Source organism: Festucalex cinctus, chromosome 1, assembly GCF_051991245.1.
Source record: "Festucalex cinctus isolate MCC-2025b chromosome 1, RoL_Fcin_1.0, whole genome shotgun sequence".
Taxonomy (NCBI): Eukaryota; Metazoa; Chordata; class Actinopteri; order Syngnathiformes; family Syngnathidae; genus Festucalex; species Festucalex cinctus.
The window spans coordinates 46,968,057-46,977,022 of record NC_135411.1 but is presented as its reverse complement, the minus strand read 5'-3'; the positions used below and the strand labels follow the sequence as shown (position 1 = coordinate 46,977,022).

Here is an 8,966-nt window from a genome sequence, read left to right as displayed (position 1 = left end):
AATGTGTTTCGTACGTACCAAAAATGTGTTTCGTACGTACAAAATGTGTTTCGTGCGTACAAAACAGTCCTCGCGCACGCTTGCTACGTCTCTCCTCAACACGTACGAAACTTTGATTTACGCTTGCGATGCAAGGGTCGAGGCGTAATATTTTTGCCACAATTCTTAACCAATCAGGAGTCGGACAGGAGAGCAAATCCTGATTGGCTGTTTAATATCCAATCAGGCAGAACTTTGACAACGTGTCGTCACGCCGCGTTGCATCATGGGCGCTTCTTCGATTTAAAAAAATTTTTTTTTAACAAGCACTCGGTCCTTTCCTGTTTGAATTTTTGTCTGTATTTCTGCTGACTTTTATTTACTTAATAGAAGTTTTATGTTACGGGATGAATCAGCCCCTAACTGCTTTCCTGCTTAGCAGAAGAAGGAGGGAAAACAAGTTTTAGCGCTCATGGTGATGTTGGATGACGGCATAAAATAGAAGAAAAAAAAAAGAGAAGAGGCTAACCTGCTACTTACGTTTTCATTATGGTAAGTTACAAAATACTGTACTTTATTTAAGTCAGTAAATCCTATAGTTTTGTCCTCTTTTGATCGTGCTCCTATCATTACTGTCACGATGAGGGGTTGGAGGCAGGACCCAAATGCAGGGGGCAACAAAAACAGGGCAAGGCAGGGATGCAAGTAAAAAAGGGGATTTAATTAACAAAAAATGTAAACCAGGGACTATGGAAAAAATTAACAAGATCAAAAACAAACACAAGGCATGGAGAACAGGAACAGGCACAATGACTCCACAAGAACTGAACGGAAAACAGGTGACTAAATACACACAGGCTAATTGACAATGACTAGACACAGCTGGGCAAGACACAAGTGGCAAGGGAAGCTGATTGGTGGATACACTTTTTGTTTTGTTTACTAGCACTCGGTGCTTTCCTGTTTGTATTTTATCTGCATTTCTGCTGACTTTTATTTACTTAACAAAAGTTTTGTTATATTACGGGGTGAAGCAGCTCCCAACTGCTTTCCTGCTTAGCGGAAGACAAGTTTTAGCCCTCATGGGACCGTTGGATGACCGTTGGGGGGGACGCTAACTTCCGAATCGAAGACTACTTTCAACATTTTCATAACGGTAAGTAGCATAAAAGTATCATCTTTTAACTTGGCCACTATCACACACAGGCTTCCAAGACAATCAAAATTGTATGTAATAGTTACATACACGACATTGGCAATGGATGTGCATAGTTATGATGAAGAAAAAAAAAATCGCCACCCCCTTTCTTTATTTTCTTATGTATTTTTAGTGCCTAGTGCCACCAAATGTATATCGTGTAACTAACAGACAGAAAAAAACATGGAATGTCCAAAAGCACTGTTAACACAATGCCATAGTTACTGATTTTTAACTCATTCACTGCCAGTCATTTTAGAAAATATTAAAATTTTCAATACTCACGTGATATTACATTCAATAATTATATATAAACCGAATCTACCAAATAACCGAATGGACTCCCTACTTTTTGTCCCGTCCCGTTCTTTTATAATTGACAGTAGAAAAATGTAAGTTTGCCAAAATACAGCCATTTCTCCCATGGACTCTGAAACTGTGTTTATTTCGTATAAAATGGGGCAATGATGTCATCTACCGGTGGTTGGGCATCAGTAAAGTTGTTTCCAAGTTTGATATTTACAGTGGAGCATAATCAGATTCGCCCCCATTTAGCACCGCTCTAAAAAATACAAATGACAAGTATACTTGTCAAAGGCAGTGAATGAGTACGTTAGTGATATTGATTAGAAAATCGTGGAAAATTACGAGATATCAGCTCTTGAATTCAATTCACGAGTTAATTTTGTTGTCATTACCTGTATACTTGTGCACATAAATGCCATCTCAAACAAATCACTAAAGCAGCCTTTTACCACCTAAAAGACTTCGACCGAAGGGTTGCATGCTCCATACCAGAAGAACCTGACTCATGCTTTTATTTCCAGTAGACTTGATTACTGCAAAGGTCTTCTGACTGTTCTCCCTCAAAAGAGCATCATATTATAGCTGCAGAGGTTATGAAGTGGTTACCCTTAGTTGTACTAGACATTTAACATGAACAAGAAACTGTAGAAACATGGATGGTCACATTGTTTTCCCATAACTACATGAAGATGGATGGATATGATTGTTTCGCGTTTTACAATTAATAACCTTGAGCTTTTGTTTGTTTCCAATTTACCAGGTAAACCAATCCAGATTGCGCATCGTTTCTATATCCGGGTCACAGTCATCAATACGATGTCTAAGGATAGAGAGTACAGCTGAGATGGATGGGACGGCGATGGATGGCTCCACAATAGCAGTCTACCATGCCTACTGTGTGTAAAACTTGAAATAAAAACTGCAAAGATGCACTGTAACTGAGGACGATGCATTTGATTTAAAAACAAAATGTACAGTTTGCTGTTTGTTGATCGATAATGCATCATTAAGTGTCAATTACAAATACAATGTGTAATATATTTTCATCTGTGGAACCTCTTGGGTCTTGCATTCTCAATACATCATCGTGAGTACAGTACTCTGAGGTCTTCTTGGTCAATGATGGGCAAAAGTGCAGTGTGTGCACTTCTGCACTTTAATCTTGAAACCATAAATGTGTCATGTACTGCATTGGCACTGTACCTGCAATAGTATTTTGGTTATTGTTTAGAGGTTGTTCCGAATACAGTGTGTGTGACACTTTTTATTTTTCTAATTGTCAATGATACTGTTTGCAAGACACATTTAAATAAGTTCAGTAAAAGTGTCGACAACTTACAGGAGAAAAAATATTTTAAAAATGTTTGATTTGGTATGCTGCAAAACAGGCCATTACAACTATTCGAACTTCAAATTATGATAGTCCAATGTTAATGTTGTCATTCTTCAGGAGCTCTTGATTTCTCTGCTGTCAAGCTCAAGCTTCACGTTCTGACTCTTCCTACAGACATTTTAATGACTAAGTCAAATTGGTCTCATCAGCTGGCTCAAAAACGTCAGGAATTAGGGCTGCACAAAATTGGAAAATCATGCAATACGCGATTTTGCTGAATATAGCAATAGATATTGCAATATTTAATATGGATCTAAAGAAATGACTGATGATGATTTTATTATCTAATGAACAAATTATATTTCTCATGCAGTAAAATGTATTCAGAGTTATTTAATTGTAATGACTTCAATAATGTTCAACTAGTGGATGGTGGTGCACATTTTAGCAAGTGGCTGACTGGTCAAATTCAGATAAAAGCAAACAATTCCATATGAAACTTATTGCATGTCTGTTATATGCATATTGCATGGGCCAATAGCGCGATATCAATATTTTTTCCACTCCACTTCTTCATCTTCTGCTTCTCGTGGTGTTTTTGACACTTCTGTTGTGATGTCATCAGGTGCATTCTGGGTCCTTTGTCATCTTTGTTGCCTGGTAATAAAAACAAAACCCAAGGTTAGCGCTCAGATTTTTAATTGTCTATCTGTTGTTATGGAAAAATGACAAGATCAACCATGTTTCTCACATTAGTAAAACAATTATTTTGGGCAAACATGTTTATTTCAACAGCTGCTAGTCATGGTGTATGGTTGTCTTGTAACCAAAATGAATTCAATTCTTACGTCAATAACTATGGCATTGGACTGCCAAACACAGTGCTCTTATGTATTCAATGTTTTCTATTATTCACGATATACCTTTAGTGGTACCAGGCACTAATTACTAAAGAAAATTGGATGGTCTAACATTTTCTTTTCTACTTCTTATACACCGCCACTCATGATGGCATGCATTGTTTAAGATTGTGTCATGTTTTGGTTTTGTGGGGGTGGGATTTTGTTTTCTTTTGGTGTTTTTGGTTGTTTGTCATGTGTTCCTTGTCTCTTCCCTTGTCCCGTTATGTCTAACCATGTCCACCTGAGTGTTTCTTCCCTTCCCAGTGTATCCACCAATCAGCTTCCCTTGCCACTTGTGTCTTGCCCAGCTGTGTCTAGTCATTGTCAATTAGCCTGTGTGTATTTAGTCACCTGTTTTCCGTTCAGTTCTTGTGGAGTCATTGTGCCTGTTCCTGTTCTCCATGCCTTGTGTTTGTTTTTGATCTTGTTAATTTTTTCCATAGTCCCTGGTTTACATTTTTTGTTAATTAAATCCCCTTTTTTACTTGCATCCCTGCCTTGCCCTGTTTTTGTTGCCCCCTGCATTTGGGTCCTGCCTCCAACCCCTCATCGTGACAGTAATGATAGTAGCACGATCAAAAGAGGACAAAACTATAGGATTTACTGACTTAAATAAAGTACAGTATTTTGTAACTTACCATAATGAAAACGTAAGTAGCAGGTTAGCCTCTTCTCTTTTTTTTTTCTTCTATTTTATGCCGTCATCCAACATCACCATGAGCGCTAAAACTTGTTTTCCCTCCTTCTTCCGCTAAGCAGGAAAGCAGTTAGGGGCTGATTCATCCCGTAACATAACAAAACTTCTATTAAGTAAATAAAAGTCAGCAGAAATACAGACAAAAATTCAAACAGGAAAGGACCGAGTGCTTGTTAATTTATTTTATTTTTTTTAAATCGAAGAAGCGCCCATGATGCAACGCGGCGTGACGACACGTTGTCAAAGTTCTGCCTGATTGGATATTAAACAGCCAATCAGGATTTGCTCTCCTGTCCGACTCCTGATTGGTTAAGAATTGTGGCACAAATATTACGCCTCGACCCTTACATCGCAAGCGTAAATCAAAGTTTCGTACGTGTTGAGGAGAGACGTAGCAAGCGTGCGCGAGGACTGTTTTGTACGCACGAAACACATTTTGTACGTACGAAACACATTTTTGGTACGTACGAAACACATTTTGTACGTACGAAACACATTTTTGGTACCTACGAAACATTTTGTACGTACGAAACACATTTTGTTACGCACGGAATTGTGGCACAAATCTAACGCCATAGACATTACATTGTTAAAATAGTCAGAAAATAGGTGGTAACTTGGCTTGTTACTGGGGCAGCACTCTCATGGACCCTTAAAGCAGGGTACATATTGGGAACCGTTGGATTTATACCATTTGTAGGAAAATACGTACCCATATTTGCTTACAAAGGGTTCTGTCTTGACTAGAATTGGCCACCACTATACAAATAATTCCTTGCATGACCACACCTGACCAGTTTATAGTTGCAGTTACGTCATTCATATCAATTAGTATCACATGCACCTGGTCAACTCAAATAAAAGAAGAAAAATATGCTAATGACTGTTAATTTCTTTAACGAAAAATAAACAAAAATTATTTTGTCAACACATATTTTTCACCGAACTAAAATTAGACTAGACTAAAACCCTCATTAATAAACAATAACTGGGACTAAATGAGTAGGCATTTTTGTCAACTAATGAAGACGAGACAAAAATGTACTTCACTTAATAAAAACTGGACTAAAATCTATGGACATTTTTGTTCAGGAACAAAAACGAGACAAAAAAAATATGATTTTGTAAAATCTTGTCTGCTAATCTGTCACTGTGACACTGTCATGTGATCCCCCCCCCCCCCCTTTCAAATCTGTAGCTATAGCGAGTGCTGCGTCTGGAGTGGTTTTTGCAAGTTCCATAACAGCTGTGTTTACTCAGCATGTTGTTTTTCAGGAGATAAACAAGAACAAAAGAAGCACTATTCGCATGGCTCGTCAATGAGCGAGCTTCTTTTTGACCTCCTTCTGTCTTGAGCTGCTGAAGTCTAAAGCCTATTTTGAAGTCAACATAGCATTCGTGCGGTTCCCCATTCCACCTTTGATGTAAGACGTGGGATGCGATAATTCCTCGTTGAGTTCTATGTTGCGATTTTTACAAAACTTTATTCAGTTTCACATCATTTACCAAAAGTTTCAAAACACCAAGTACAAAACATTATTTACACACAAGGTACACGATCAATTAAAACACAAAATTCAAAACGTCCGAAACATTTTACAACTGTAAAATATGCCAGGGGAAAAGCTTCTTTTTGTCCTTATTTCGTTCTTTCCTTAAAAAACAGACAATTTGTCTAAACACGGTGTTTCTATCAATTATATTCTTCATACTCATAACACACCTGGTTTTCCACAATTTTGCACAGACAACAGTTATAATAATTTGAAATAGTTCTTTATCTTTAGAAGGTATGTTATTTTCTATCAAGCCATACATAATAGTGATATAATTAACATCTATTTTAAGTCCAATATCTTTCATCAATGCCCAGACTTGCTGAGCTCTATGACAATCAATCAATAAATGTTGCTGTGTTTCATCCTCTGAGCAATTACTCATAGGACATTTTTTTGTCTTAACAAAGCATGACCACGATACAATTGCGCGATTCGGGGGCCTACCTACAGCTATCAACCATCTTGTGTCTTTCATCCCTTCTGGAATGATAGTATTTTTTTTATTTAAAATGCGGATAACTTCCGTACATTGATTCCTGTCTAATAGTTTAAACTTTACCTCCCCACCATATCGTACATCATTTATTTTTTGAAAAATCATTTTACATGTTAGACCATTCCAATCCAATTTCAGGTGTTCATACTGGGAAACCAAATCTCCGAAAACTAATTTATATGTAGGGCCCTGTCTGGCTCTTCCTATTCTTTTTTTCCAAAGCGATAAATCACCGATCCACGGAGCTTTCCTGGATATAGCTAGATACATATTCTTTACAAAGGCAATTTGGAGTCTGCAGCCTAATTCCACCGCACCAAGACCTCCAAAGTTCCTTCCTTTAAACAGGAGCTCCCTTTTTGTAACTTCGCGTGTTGTTCCCCATACCAAGTTCACGCAGATCTTATTCTTTTTGATAATTGTTTTGTGATCCGGAGGAAAGATATTAGCAAGGAACAAAACTTTAGACATTATATATGTTTTAATTATATGTATTCTTAATTTATAGGTTATATTTTTATTTTCCCATTTCTGAGCTTCTTCTTTAATTACTCCAAGTTTATCCTGCCAATTTCTTTCACTACAATTCTCATTACAAATAATTAGGCCCAGAATATTTATTTCTTGTTTAATTTGAATATTAATGCTTTTTTTTTTCCACTTTCGTTTCCAACCCAAACACCTTCGGATTTAGCATGGTTAAACATGGCCCCTGATGCAGTTTCATATAAATTTAAATGAGCCGTTAAAATATCCATCTCATGATTATCTTTAACGATAACAGTAATATCATCAGCGTACGCAGTTGCTACAACTCTATGAGCATGTCCCACATATATACCGGTAATACGGCTGTCAGAGTTAATATTATTAATCAAAGGACTCATTGCTAAAACATATAGGGCAGCACTCAGGGGGCAGCCCTGCTTCACGCCCCTCTCCACATCAAAACCGTCTGTTAAAAACCCATTGACATTTATTTTTACATGCGATTTAACATATAGGCACCTAACCATATTGACAAAATCTCGAGGGAAACCATAATGTTCCATGACTGTCCAGAGATAATCTCTCGATATATAATCAAAAGCTTTTCTCTGGTCTAGGCCTACTATATAAAAGCCTTTCTCAGATATTGGTTTATGAATGATTTCCCTTAAAATGGAGAGGTTATCCCACATAACACGTCCTTTAACGGCACGTCTGTTCTTTTTCTATTATTTTATCAAGTATATCATTTAATCTATTCGTTATTATTTTGGCTAATATTTTATAATCAATATTCATTATGGTCAGGTGTCTATAGTTATTCACATCTGTTTCGTCTCCTTTTTTGTATAACAAGCACATTACGCCTTCATATAAAGTATCGCCCAAACATCCTCTCTCTAAACCCTCATTTACCATACTGGTAAATAAGTCTACAAAATCATCCACAAACAATTGATAGAATTCCGAGGGGAGGCCATCAGGGCCCGGGCTTTTATCAGTATTTAGTTGTTTTATAGCCTGGATCACTTCATCTTTATGGATCTCACCAAGTAGAGAAGAGAAATCCACATTCTTATTTACAGGAATGTTTTTTTTAAAAAGGTTTGCGTTGCTTCAGGCACACAATTTATTGCCTTATAGGAATCTGTGCACAATTCCCTTATTGCGAAACGTTTCTCTTCTTCAGTGTATACTAAATTACCATTTTTATTCTTTATTGAGTGAATAAATTTACTTTGTTGCCGTTTCTTCATCATATTAATAATATATGTTGTATTCCCTCTATCATCGGTATTAGCTTGCTTATGTATATTATAGAACAGTTCATTATTCAAATAATCTATTTGTGATTTTATCTCTAACATATTATCTTCATCAATAGTCCTATTTTTATTTTGAGTTAGATCAATATATTTATGTACTAGTTACATACTTTTCATTTTTAAGTTTATTTAATTCTTTACATTTAAATTTGAAGAAATCTTTCACTCTACACTTCAATATTTCCTTCCTCGTTCTATGTTGCCACTGGCAGTCATGTAATTCAAGGTGTATTTTACGCACGCGATACGTCACAATGATCACGTGACTGTACAAAAATGCCCGATACAGTACTTAATGCAAAAATATTCCTAAAAAGTGCTATAAAATCATTATTGCTCAACATAAATTGGCAATTTTTTCAGGGAAGAGTTGAAATTAACCATTTCACAGTTTTTCACAAGTCTTGTGTTCCTTAAAAAAAAAGTACATTATAGTTATAATGCAACATTAATCTAACAGCTATGTTCCAACAATAATGTTAATCTGACCACTAGCTAATGCTAGATAATTTACTAGCTCATAACATGGCGCTACAGTAGCCACTTGTTAATATACTGTACTGTAATTGTGTATCAAGTTGTTTTTCATCAAAAAGATGAGAGAAAATTATAATAGAAAATTGTATGTGAAATAGTTTTAGATCCGAAATGTTCACCATCATCTGCTGACAAAAAAAAAAAA

At 36.3% G+C, this 8,966-nt stretch overlaps 2 long non-coding RNA genes across 2 annotated transcripts; one reads left to right on the top strand and one right to left on the bottom strand.

The window, feature by feature from the left end:
- Positions 1–813: 813 nt before the first annotated feature.
- On the top strand, positions 814–2,421 carry LOC144031937 (uncharacterized). The gene is made up of 2 exons (XR_013287640.1): positions 814–1,135; positions 2,244–2,421. It is a non-coding gene; the product is annotated as an uncharacterized LOC144031937 (long non-coding RNA).
- Positions 2,422–2,734: 313 nt separating this feature from the next.
- On the bottom strand, positions 2,735–4,584 carry LOC144031890 (uncharacterized). Its single transcript, XR_013287626.1, has 2 exons — positions 4,357–4,584; positions 2,735–3,473 (listed from the first exon to the last, which is right to left on the bottom strand). It is a non-coding gene; the product is annotated as an uncharacterized LOC144031890 (long non-coding RNA).
- Between the last annotated feature and the right edge of the window lie 4,382 nt (positions 4,585–8,966).